The following is a 12,637-nucleotide window of genomic DNA, read 5'->3' as shown; positions in this document are numbered from 1 at the left end:
GCGGCCAACAAGTAGTCATTTTGTAATAAAATACAACAATATTATTTTACTTATTTGTCCCTCGTAACAAAAAGTCTTACTCTATATATTTTCATTAGGGAAAGATATCGCATGCACTTTTTGTCCTATGACCAATATCCCACACAATGTTACATTGAGACCAAAATTGAGAAAAACTCAGACAGATTACGGCTCTTGGCCCAGGCCTTCCAATGCCATATATATATATATATATATATATATACACATGTCTGGCCCATCAGAGTATCTTATCCTCTGTAGATGTTTGTTCTTTCACTGTCCTCTTCCACTGGTCACAGATAGTCGAGCTTTGCCTTTATCCTATGGTTTATCCTTCATTACTGACATACCTGTCTGTCCATCTACCTACCTATGCCTCTGATCCAGCGACCTGTCTACACATTTATCAATATCTATCCGCGGAGCCTGGGAAGGACAGGATGGAGAAAAGAGGATCTCCAGGCACCTAGACCCAGGGGGCAAGTAGCCTTGAGGAAAGGTAACCTTAGAGAGAATAACACCGGTTGGGCAGGAAAACAAGGGGCATAGAAACACAGGGACATGGGACAGAGGGAGCAGCGGGTTGTAACCTAGAGTAGGAGTGTTTTGGAAAATAAAAGATACAACAGCTTGAGAAAAAAAAAAAAAGAAGATAACGCATAAAAACAGGCAGGCCTGTGCCAAGTACAGGGAGAGGGGGGTCTCAATAAACGTTACTACTTGCATATTGAGGGGGTCGTGCAGGTATTTAGAATACAGTGCAAAAGGGACACTTTGAGCCAGCCTGGAACTGCGACTATAACTCATGTTTTGTGCGCCGGAGAATGTACAAAAGTAGTCGAAATATTTAACAAAGTAACGAGGAAGGTTGACTTAGCCTCGGTCATTCACGTACACCGAACCTAACCTTGCCAGAAAGAACCCGCTTCTGCTGTGTGACCCTGAGAAGTCAGGTGAACCCTCAACTCTGCAAATGCTGTATTAGTTTGCAAAATGGAGCCCACCTCTTAATTAATAGCCTCCCCCTTCGAATAATTACCCGTCGACACATCAAGGCTATCGCGTGTTCTCCAATTAACAACTTGATTAAAATTATTAGTGAAACTATAATTAATACACGTACAATACAAGCCGGAAAGCATGTAATAAAAATGTAATCAAATGAAGGAAAGAAAAAAGAATCCCCGAGGATGGCACATGGCATCCGACAAGGCAGCCAGGCCCTGGGAGGGGGAGGGGGGATAACTACGGAAAGGAAAAGATTCTGAATGTAAGCATAAGGTGCAGGCTTTAGATGTGAATGAGAGACAGTGTTTCCACCCAGAACACGGAAGGCAGTAGGCACTGCATGCGGATAAGTTCCTTGTTGAAGCGTGATGCGACCCCAGCCTGAAAAGCAGCAGGCACTTTCTGTGCACTTATAATGGTTGCATATATACTCGGACAGCCGGGTAGGAAGACAAAGAAGGGACAGCCGGGAAGGAAGACAAAGAAGGGACAGCCAGGGAGGAGGTGTAAGGTTCTTCTGGTAAAATAAACGATTTGTACCTCTTTCAGCAGGGAGGGAACTGAATTTTCGCGGGGTCTAATCTGGAGGAGGGGGGGGTCGCTTGAAAACACCCCATTTTATCAACATCTGAGCACCAGAGGTGTAACAACGCGCCCCACCCCCCAGCGGGGGGTCCCTCAGCACTACTGGTAGGAGGTGGGCCGGAAGGTGGGGGGAGGGCTCCATGTACTTTGCAGGGGTGCGAGGGGGGATTCAAGTTTCACTACCCCACTGCCCAGCACCCAGACTGCCATCAGTATGGGGGCTTCACGGCGCTAGGCACAGATTGATGCCGGCGGAGCTTAGCTCACTGAGCTATCGTGCTGGCCTTCCAAGAGGTCAATGGGGAGCAGAAAACGCCCCCCCTGTAGAGACAAATTCAGTGTAAATGGGAGAGCAGCCGCCACCACCGAGGGGGCAGCATAGGGGGGGGGGGACCCCCTGGGTTCGACAAGACACAGGGGCGTTGAAAGATGAAATACCGAAATCATGAAAGAAGTGCTGCAGCCATGTCTTAAGATCCCAGGACCACAGGACCCCACCCACACCCAGGAATCCACCAACACAGGAAGAAAGGGGGTGGGGGGACGGCAACGACCACGGAGGGGTTTTACATTCACCCAGGATGATGGTCCTAGGCACAACTCCAGGGCAATTTAACATCCAAGGACATCGCTTCCGCCAACTTGTAAAATATTCCCACTGTGGTTAAAACCTCAAAGCGCCCACGGACGGACCGACAGACCGCTGACAGACCCTGGTCGAACCATAGACCCCAGGGAGAGGGTGTGTGCTCACCACAGGGGCAGAGAGCACAGACCAGGGACTGGCACAGAACCACTGCCCCAGAGGCGGGAATCTAGGCGCTGCCTGTGAGCGCTGGGGCAGCCCGAAGCCTGGCTCTGGCTCGGCTCGAGGTGCTGTTGGAACCCACCAGGAGCCGAGCTTTCATGTGGCTTCTGTTACGTCAGAACTGCCGACTGCGTAATTTCAAGTCCCGGCGTCCGCTCTACACCTGTGATCTTGGGCAGATCACTCAATCTCCCCGTGCTTGTGAACAATAACACTTCCGAAATGTAACCGGTGCTCGTGAAAAGCGCTCCGATGCCTTCTAGTGGAGTTCCCGCTACATAAAAAATGCACAAGTAGGTAAAAACACATTCTTATTATGAGGAAACCTTACCTGATCGCTAGGCTCCAGCATGAAGTGATTTGCGCAGATTCACAGGATGCTGTGAAACGTCGAGAGTGAGACTGCTATCCCCTGCCCTCCGCCATCACGAAGTTGCACCAGTCTCTGCCCAGTCAGATTAGTTCGACCCCTGGAATCGCGCAGGGGTGGGGGCCGAGGGGGGTGTTTTAAAATAAAATAATAGGAACAAGGAAAGAGCCGGGTGAGGGCTGGATATGTTTAAAAAAAGAGGGATGTGACATAGGAAGCAAAGGACGAGCTGGAGTAGGGGCAGGAGAAGCAACACGGAGAATGAAGAAAAGCAGAGAGAGACGGGGGATTGGGGGAAGCAACACAGATCAAAGCCTGTGAATCTTAGCTCGGCTTTGATAGTGAAACGTTCAGTTTATTTACAAGTGGCGTGGCATTGAAAGCAGCCAGGTGGAGGGGGGCGGGAAAGGCACGGACAGTGGGAGGGGGGTGCGGGAATGGGCACAAAGACAACGGGAGGGGGGCGGGGGGCGGGAACGGACAGAGGGAGGGGCGAAAACTGGATAAAAACAAATATTTAACAATGCCGCTTACCTGCAAATAGGCCGGGCAAACCTTCCTTACCTGATCGCTTCGTGGGAACTCAAATCTTGCAGCCAACTCCAACAACAAACACTTGGAAAAAGACGAAAACAGGCCGACTCGAAAAAAAAAATATAACACACACCCACCGCGGCGATGACGATCAGAAGTGGGTGGAGAGAGAAAAAATCTCGGGAACGCCCACGAATCTGGTCCGGCCATGACAGACAGATCTCTGTTCCAATGGCTAGCCTCCATTTATGGAGCTAGCCAATGGAACAGAGGGCGGATTCAAGTCCCCCATACTGAAAACTAAAGATTTCTCCTGGGCGCGGAGCTAAAGCTCCATGCCCCAGGCGAATCCTAAAAACGAGGAGAAATAAACATATTATAGGCATAGCAGTTTGGTGTGCACATCTTGACTTGCATTTATCTCTCACCATGCAGGAATACTTTAATTAAAGGCATTTGGATGTAGTAAGGTGAGGTCCAGGAAACTATTTGTGGACAGGACACTCTTGCTATGGGAGTGACTGCATGCCACTTTCACTTCATAAATCTGTGCTTTGTACTAGTTCAGATTACAAATGTATCTACATCTGATATTCAAAATACTTGTACCAGTAACTAGTATTTCAATGCGTGTCATTTGTGTTTTCAGTGCTAAAGATATTTCTCAGCAGTGCTGTCAAAGCTAAGCTATGCAGCACCCTACCTTTATTTTAATTAAGATTGCATCTTCTAGTATGTTTCCCACTAGTCCAGACATTGCTTGTGTAAAAACAAAAAGAGAATGCTAGTGAATGTACCACTGGGATAAAAACCAAACATAAAATAGTCTAACACATGCAAACAACATTGGGCATGCCAGTGTTAGCAAATTAAATCCAAATCAAAGGCGTTTACCAGTGCTTGTTTGTTTTATGAAATGGTGTTCCGTGTTTAGCTGTGGCTGATTCCTATATTTAGTTTCAAGCCATGACATTCTCACCCAGCATACATATTAAGTTGCAGCAGCTTTAGGAGGGCATATACCATAGTGCCGGTGGCCAAAAACGAGTGTGTACCTTGGATATGCCAGCACCATTCTTTTTCTTGTACTGTTTATTGTTCGCAATCTCAAGATACTAAGGCAGGCATTCTAATGTTCGCAAGAACAAGGTGCTGGTGATGGAAGGTGCTGTTAATAAGATGTTATTCCATTAGTCAGCTTAACTGTCAATCTATCAACATCAAAGTAATAAAGCATGAGGTAGGCTTAATGAGCTATAACTCGAGATCTGCAGATCACACCGGAGTTAAACAAGCACTGGCAATGACAACATGCCTATCCTTGATCACCAGGCTTTTGGTTTTTGCCAATGCCTATTTATTTTCCTTTGCCATGAAGCCTAACAAAGAAAATTATAAGATGACTGCCCATATGTCCGAATGCATTTGGCTGCATCTGCTTGCCATGGAAGCCATCTTGAAATGCTTTTTTAATTATATCATTAATGTACCATTCTAAGATAGCTAAGACTTAACGTTTGTGGAATGTTAAACTAATGTTAAACCATAGCAAAGGGAACAAGTATTGGTAAAACCAATAGCTCTGTGGCCAAAACCAGGCCTGTTGGCTTTGCCAATGCTTGTTGCTAAACTGTTTTCAAGTGTCAGAGGTGATTACAAGAAATTCAGTTTAATTCTAATTTTGATGCAGTTTGTATCTAGTCATTTCGTTTTGTAACATGGATGCTTTATACAGTGTCATGTTAAGGTCTTTGGTGGTCCCAGACAAGACATATTTTGGGAGCCCCTGTATATAAAAAAAATTGAATTTTATTTCCTATTTCTTGAGATCCATACCTTCCATGATGTTAAACAATATTAAAATATGTATTACACTTTAAAGGGGTCAGATAACAGTTGAAATATGTCTTGTCCAGGACCCTACAATCCTTAAAATGACACTGGGTAGAGATACAGAGTCAGGATTAGAGCATACATGCCAACAGACCTTATCTAGGTGGGAGATTCACAATTGTTTAAAGCCAAAATGGCTTACTTTTAGCTCTCTCCTGCCTGAAATAGCCTTTGCTTTAATGTACGTCAGTGGGGAAAACAAGTGTTGGCATGTATCTTAAAATGTTAGCAGTGGAATTGAGGTTTAGCGATAGAGAGAGAGACAATAGACAGAGCTCATTTAGAGATAAATTTCACTTTCATAGAGGCCCATTGGAAGGTGCGGGTCCAGGGCAACTGCCCACTTTAACCATGCCTCACAACATCTTTAGAGTCTCGCTGGTGTTGAGAGTGCTCTATACAGGAGCTGCTTTCCAACTGAACTGGAGAACTACTCTGAGTTCTCTGCTTCTTGTTTGCATAATTTATGTCCCATTACATGTAATCGGGTGACCCTGTAACCTTCAAACCTGGGCGGGTAATAGAACAAATAATAATGGTTCTATCAGACCAAAATACACAATGTTATAGTATTTCCTATGTGTTGCTTAAGACATCCGTCCCTGTAAGGGTACAAAGATAGTGGTACCTATACCAATATAGACAAAGCACACTGACCACAATGAAAAGTAAAGTTTTAGTCATATACTTTCATCTTCTCTGAATTGTATTAAAACCATAGTTTTGCTGTCCAAACATAAAACATGCAGACCACATACATTTTGTGCAGGACTGATATACATTAAAAACAAGATACATAAATGTCAATTCACAGAGTTGTTAGCAAAGTCAATTAATTCTTGGGTCCTAGTAGATTTTGTAAAGTTGATTCATGAAAGAGAGAAATGCGTCGACGTTTCGACCCTGGGGACGATGCGCTGGTTGTGCGCCTCAGAGGCGGGTCTTCATCAGGACTGTGCAGTTGTGGTACAGCCTTTAACGAACCTCGGCTCCTCTTGGATACCTGGTCCTGTAAGAGTGGTATTGCTGGTCAGCCGACTCAGTCAATATCAAGATAGTCCTTAGATCTCTGTAATAGTTAATTATACAGCTCGGTAGAATGAGTAAGGCGTTGTTTCCTCGATTTAGAAACAGGTTGACGGCGTCTATCTCCTTTGCTTCAACACGAGTGAATGCCCTGCCCCCGCATTCACTCCTGTTGAAGCGAAGGAGATAGACGCCGACAATTGAACAGTGATACCACAAAAACGGCAGAACAGAATGACACCAAATTTGGTAGAGAGGTAGACCGATTCAGAAAGTGTGCCTATTGTGATTTGGTGTAAATACGTTCAGTATTTTGTGAGGAATTAAAAATATGTATGTGTATTTTACACCATGGTGGATCTAAAGATCCATAAGCTCAAGCATCCATTACGACTGGCTGGCTGGCTGCAACCTGAACGAAAAGGTGCAGTCGCCATCTTAGGACTTGGGGCTGCCGAAGGAGAAGAGGAGGCACGAAAAAGGCACTAAGCTTAACTAGGAGAAAGGAAAACTGGCAATAAACAGGAAGAACGTATACCTGGAAAAGGAGTGAGGAGCACTACGAATCCTCTAAATGAAGCATTAACAAGCAATGAGCAGCTGGATTCCTTCCTTTATAGACAAATGTCAGGAAGATACACGTGGAATAGATATCACCATCTTTGATTGTAAAAACCCATAGGGGAGTATTATATAGCAGCCTTCTTGAAAGGGGTATGCATAAGGTCCAGGATGCTTTGGGACAGGAAAGGAAAGAAGACCAAAATTGAGATGCTATGAGTGTCCCTGCCGTCCCTTCCTCCCCCACCGTGAGGAGCGATATCCCCAGAAGCCACACTGATGAGCCAGAGACCATTGGGAAGTTGAGGCTGTTGCGGCCCTCTGGTCTTTCCCTTTCCTCTCCAAATATGCACTCAGCTGGGCTCAGAGGAAGAGCTTGGGTGAGGCGGGGGTCGGGGTGCGAGCCATGGGAGAGAATTGTGACAGGTATAGCCTGAGCAAGACACAAGGCAGCCAAGGCCACTCCACGGAACAGTCAATCCAAGCTGCTGTGGAAATGCATTGGGGGGAAAAGGACAATAAACAGGTGCATGGGGCCCGGACCACCAGGCAGCATTTGGGACTAGCACCCCCACACAGGCATCTACTCTGGTCATATCACTTTACAAGTCCGGCTGCTTGGCCCTCACTCAGCTGAATGAACACCACAACACGCAGACCCTCCAGTTGAATAGTCCAGGAAGGATGGAAGCTCTTTGCTTCAAACAACAGCTGAGGCTGCCCCAGCAGTCCATTCTTCAGTGGAGTAGGTGTGCCCAATCGCTCAGAGTATAGCGCTGGCTAAAGCAGCCCCAGGCAGGCCGCCCTGCATGGGGATGTATGAATTGCCTCCCAGTCTGCTCTCGGGGAAGCAAGACTCGAAGCAAAGAGCCATCGGACAGGGCTAGAAGATAGCCACAGACTCAGGCCCCTTCAGCATATGGCTAGAAAGACCAGAAGACAAGGGATGTCCCTCATATCTTGTCGCCAATAATCCAGGAAGGATACCACTCGTAATCCATGCACTCAAATTGAAAGAGGCCGATCAGAGAAAACACATCCAGCCTTCTGGAGACCTGGCTGGTTTTGGAGAGTCAAATGATCCTTCATCAGGACAGCAAAATCAGTCCGGCCATCACAATACAGGTGCTGGCTAAACCATCCCTGAGCAGGCTGTCCTGCATGGGGATGTCAGCTTCACATCTCTGTCTGTCCTCTGAGAAGCAAGACTTTGAGGAAAGACCCATATGACAGGGTTGTAAGGCAGGTGTAGACCCAGACAGCACCCAGGTAAGCACCGCTGGTCGACAGATGTCCCAAGTACCCTGCCGCTACAAATCTAGAGTAAGGCTCCCCCTCTTTCTTGTAATCTGTGCACACCAAGTGACAGAGAGGGCTGTCGGAGAAAATGCCCCAGTACTCATGGAGCCTTGGCCAAGATCGAAGAGTCAAATGTGCCCTCATTGGAACTTCCAGGGCAGCCTGGCCATCTGGGAGCGCTATCAGAATGCATGGTGTACAACCAAATGCCAGGAAATAAAGAATGGCCCCCTGGTCGTGTTGTGTCTTATTTTAAATAAATAAATAAATAAATAAATAAATAAATAAATAAAGGAGTGGCATGTGGGGCCTCATGGGGTCTGGCTCAGGGCCAATCAGACTTTCTAAACCCAGACAAGCAAGAGAGCTTTCCGGGCTTTCAGGACCAGGTCCTGGACACTTTGGACACAACAACCCAAAGAAGGGAGCCCAGGCACAGGGGCTTCCACCCTTGGACCAGCTGGACCTCTGATCCAGGGCTCAGTCAGAACTTCTGAACCCAATTATTCATAGTACAGTGCTAGCTAAACCAACCACCAAAAAGGCAGCCCTGCATGGGTATATCAGCTTTGCAACCTTGCCAGCCCTCCAGGAAGCAGGGCTTGGAGGAAAGGCTGGAAGACAGCCACAGACTCAGGCCACTGTGTCCCCAGGTCGGGCCAGCCCAGGCACTCGCAGCACCTGAGGACCAGAGGACAATGGGGTCCCTCATACCTTGTCCCTAATAAACTAGAGGAAGCTTACCTGGCTTTCATGTAACCCGTGCACTCAGAGTGAAAAGGAGCCATCAGAGGGAACAAACACATCTGACATCCTGGAGCCCTGATTCAGCTTGGAGGCAAATGAGCCATCATTTGGACTTTTAGCTCAGCCCAGCCCAGACATCACAATAACAGTAGAGTGCTGGCAAAAAAGCCCACAAGCAGGCCCCCCCTGTGTGAAATGTCTGATTTGCATCCCTGCCTGCTCTCCAGGAAGCACGGCTTGGAGGAAAGGCCCATTGGGCAGGGCTGGAAGGCAGCTGTAGACTCAAGCCCCTAGGCACCCTGCCCAGGCTCTGGCAGCACCAGAGTGAGGATAACAAGGGGATCCTATCCCTATTAATCTGGAGCAAGGCTAACCCCTTTCTTGTAAATGTGCACATCAAGTGACAGAGGAGGCTATCGGGAAAAGGTATCTGGTCTTCGGATGCCCATGCCTGAAGGCTATGCACAGCTGGAAGTCTATTGTGGAATCCATTTTGGATTTTGTCATTCCGGTGATACTCAATGATGAGAGAGCCTGTGCGATATGCACAGAGGTCTGATGACCTTGGATAAACCAATGTACCCTGCTAAAAAGCTTGTAATGCAAGACTTGCTGAAGGACATCTAATGTGACACATGTTTACTCACTTGCCCAGCACACCCACATATATCGATAGTACAATTATTGTGAAAATACTGTCTGCTGACGCACTGGAAGTTGGCATGCAGATATCACGCCCACTGCCACCTTGTATTACACTTGTACAACAAGATGTTATTGTACTTTGATTGGTTGTATGCTTAATGCTAGTGTAATTCTTGCATCTTCTGATCAGCAACCTACCATGTATTTGTACATAAGGTTGAAGACATTTTGTTTTCAGTCTCCTTTATTTTGGTGGCAAGGATGCAGCGAGACCAGCACCTACAGCACCCTTTTGCCTCTAAAGACACCTTCCTACTTATGTCAAGTAAGCACGCTTCATGGTGAACTGTTATCATGCGACTTGGTCCACAAAATGTTGGTTTGATTGAGCACTCACCTTGCTTTCCACTAATAATATTGCGCAGGGCTGAACACAACTGATATGTATGTTAATGTGGTTTTCTCTCATCCTCCCGGGATATGAGCTCAGGAAACTAGTCCTATAGACATCCTTTTGAGGCACCCTCATCTACAGACCCCCTGGACCACGCACACAATTCAGCGAAGACATCGCAGACTTCATCAGCCTGCACGCCCTCTCCTCCACGGACTACATCCTCCTAGGGGACCTCAACTTCCACCTGGAGAACAACAACGACAGGAACACCGCTGCCCTGCTGGACAACCTCGCCAACCTCGGACTCCAGCACCTGGTGAACACCCCCACCCACTATGCCGGCCACATGCTTGACCCCGTCCTCTCCGCCAGCAAGCACATCTCCTTCAGCCACTCCACCGGACTTCACTGGACCGATCACAACTGCGTCCACTTCAGCTTCAGGAGAAACACGACCCTCCACCACCCACAACAGGCGCCTCGCCGAAGCTGGAGCAAGATCACCGCCGAGCAGCTCACCACCTCCCTAAGCCAGAACCCGCCCTCCAGCACAACGGACCCCGACGAAGCAGCCAGCAACCTCACACAATGGCTGACCGCCTGCGCCGACGACCTCGCACCACTAAAGAACCCTCCGAACAGACCCGGCAGCAAGAAAACACCCTGGTTCACCGACAAACTCAAGGACTCCAAAAAGATTTGCTGCACCCTCGAGAAAGCCTGGCACCACGCCCAGACCACAGACAACATGACCGCCCACAAGCACGCCACCCGCAGGCACCACCAGCTGATCCGCACCACCAAGAAGACAGCATTCAAAAAACGACTGGACAACAACGCCCACGACAGCAAGGAACTCTTCAGCATCGTCAAAGAGCTCTCCAACCCCAGCGCCGGAAACAACAACATCACTCCTTCGCAAGACCTCTGCGACTCACTCGCCTCGTTCTTCCATCGCAAGATCGCCGACATACACAACAGCTTCGGCGCACCAACCACGCAACCAACCATCGAACCAATGCCCCCCACCACCACCCTCTGCAACTGGACCCCGGTTAGCACCGAAGACACCACCCGCACGATGAACACCATCCACTCCGGATCACCTACCGACCCTTGCCCCCACCACGTCTTCAACAAAGCCGACTCCATCATCGCACCCCATCTACGGGACATCATCAACACCTCCTTTCACACCGCCACCTTCCCGGAGAGCTGGAAGCACGCCGAGCTCAGCGCCCTCCTGAAGAAACCAACAGCGGACCCCACCGACCTCAAGAACTTCCGCCCCCATCTCGCTCCTCCCTTTTCCTGCCAAAGTCATCGAGAAGACAGACAGCTCGCCGCCTTCCTCGAGACGAATGGACCACTCGACCCCTCGCAGTCCGGCTTCCGAGCCAACCACAGCACCGAGACCGCCCTGATCGCAGCCACCGATGACATCAGATCCCTGCTCGACAATGGGGAAACTGCAAAAAACACAGTTGATGGACAGAATGTAGAACAATGTCATACATTCACCCCAGTACAAGGATCTGGGCCTAAATCCATCGTTTTTTTGCACTCCACACCACCCTGGGTTAGACACTGGCTATATGCAAATCAGCTCTGACCCTGTGCCTCATGGGAACAGTTCAGTCCGAACTACCAAGCCATGTCTTTCCCAGACCGGAATCTAGCATCCAAGGACCGGTTTCTGCCTATCAGCCTTCATCAGCCTGGATAGCTTGACTCCAGTGGTGTGGAGAGCCTGGGACTCACGTCTGAGCATCCCCAGCCCACTCGGGGTGAAAATTGCAAAAAACACAGTTGATGGACAGAATGTAGAACAATGTCATACATTCACCCCAGTACAAGGATCTGGGCCTAAATCCATCGTTTTTTTGCACTCCACACCACCCTGGGTTATACACTGGCTATATGCAAATCAGCTCTGACCCTGTGCCTCATGGGAACAGTCCAGTCCATCAACTGTGTTTTTTGCAATTTTCACCCCGAGTGGGCTGGGTATGCTCAGACGTGAGTCCCAGGCTCTCCACACCACTGGAGTCAAGCTATCCAGGCTGATGAAGGCTGATAGCCAGAAACCGGTCCTTGGATGCTTGATTCCGGTCTGGGAAAGACATGGCTTGGTAGTTCGGACTGGACTGTTCCCATGAGGCACAGGGTCAGAGCTGATTTGCATATAGCCAGTGTCTAACCCAGGGTGGTGTGGAGTGCAAAAAAACGATGGATTTAGGCCCAGATCCTTGTACTGGGGTGAATGTATGACATTGTTCTACATTCTGTCCATCAATTGTGTTTTTTGCAATTTTCACCCCGAGTGGGCTGGGTATGCTCAGACGTGAGTCCCAGGCTCTCCACACCACTGGAGTCAAGCTATCCAGGCTGATAGCCAGAAACCGGTCCTTGGATGCTTGATTCCGGTCTGGGAAAGACATGGCTTGGTAGTTCGGACTGGACTGTTCCCATGAGGCACAGGGTCAGAGCTGATTTGCATATAGCCAGTGTCTAACCCAGGGTGGTGTGGAGTGCAAAAAAACGATGGATTTAGGCCCAGATCCTTGTACTGGGGTGAATGTATGACATTGTTCTACATTCTGTCCATCAACTGTGTTTTTTGCAATTTTCACCCCGAGTGGGCTGGGTATGCTGTGAGTCCCAGGCTCTCCACACCACTGGAGTCAAGCTATCCAGGCTGATGAAGGCTGATAGCCAGAAACCGGTCCTTGGATGCTTGATT

The sequence above is a fragment of the Lissotriton helveticus genome, chromosome 1_1 (genome assembly GCF_964261635.1).
Source record: "Lissotriton helveticus chromosome 1_1, aLisHel1.1, whole genome shotgun sequence".
In the NCBI taxonomy this organism is placed as follows: Eukaryota; Metazoa; Chordata; class Amphibia; order Caudata; family Salamandridae; genus Lissotriton; species Lissotriton helveticus.
Note: the sequence above shows the minus strand (reverse complement) of the source record.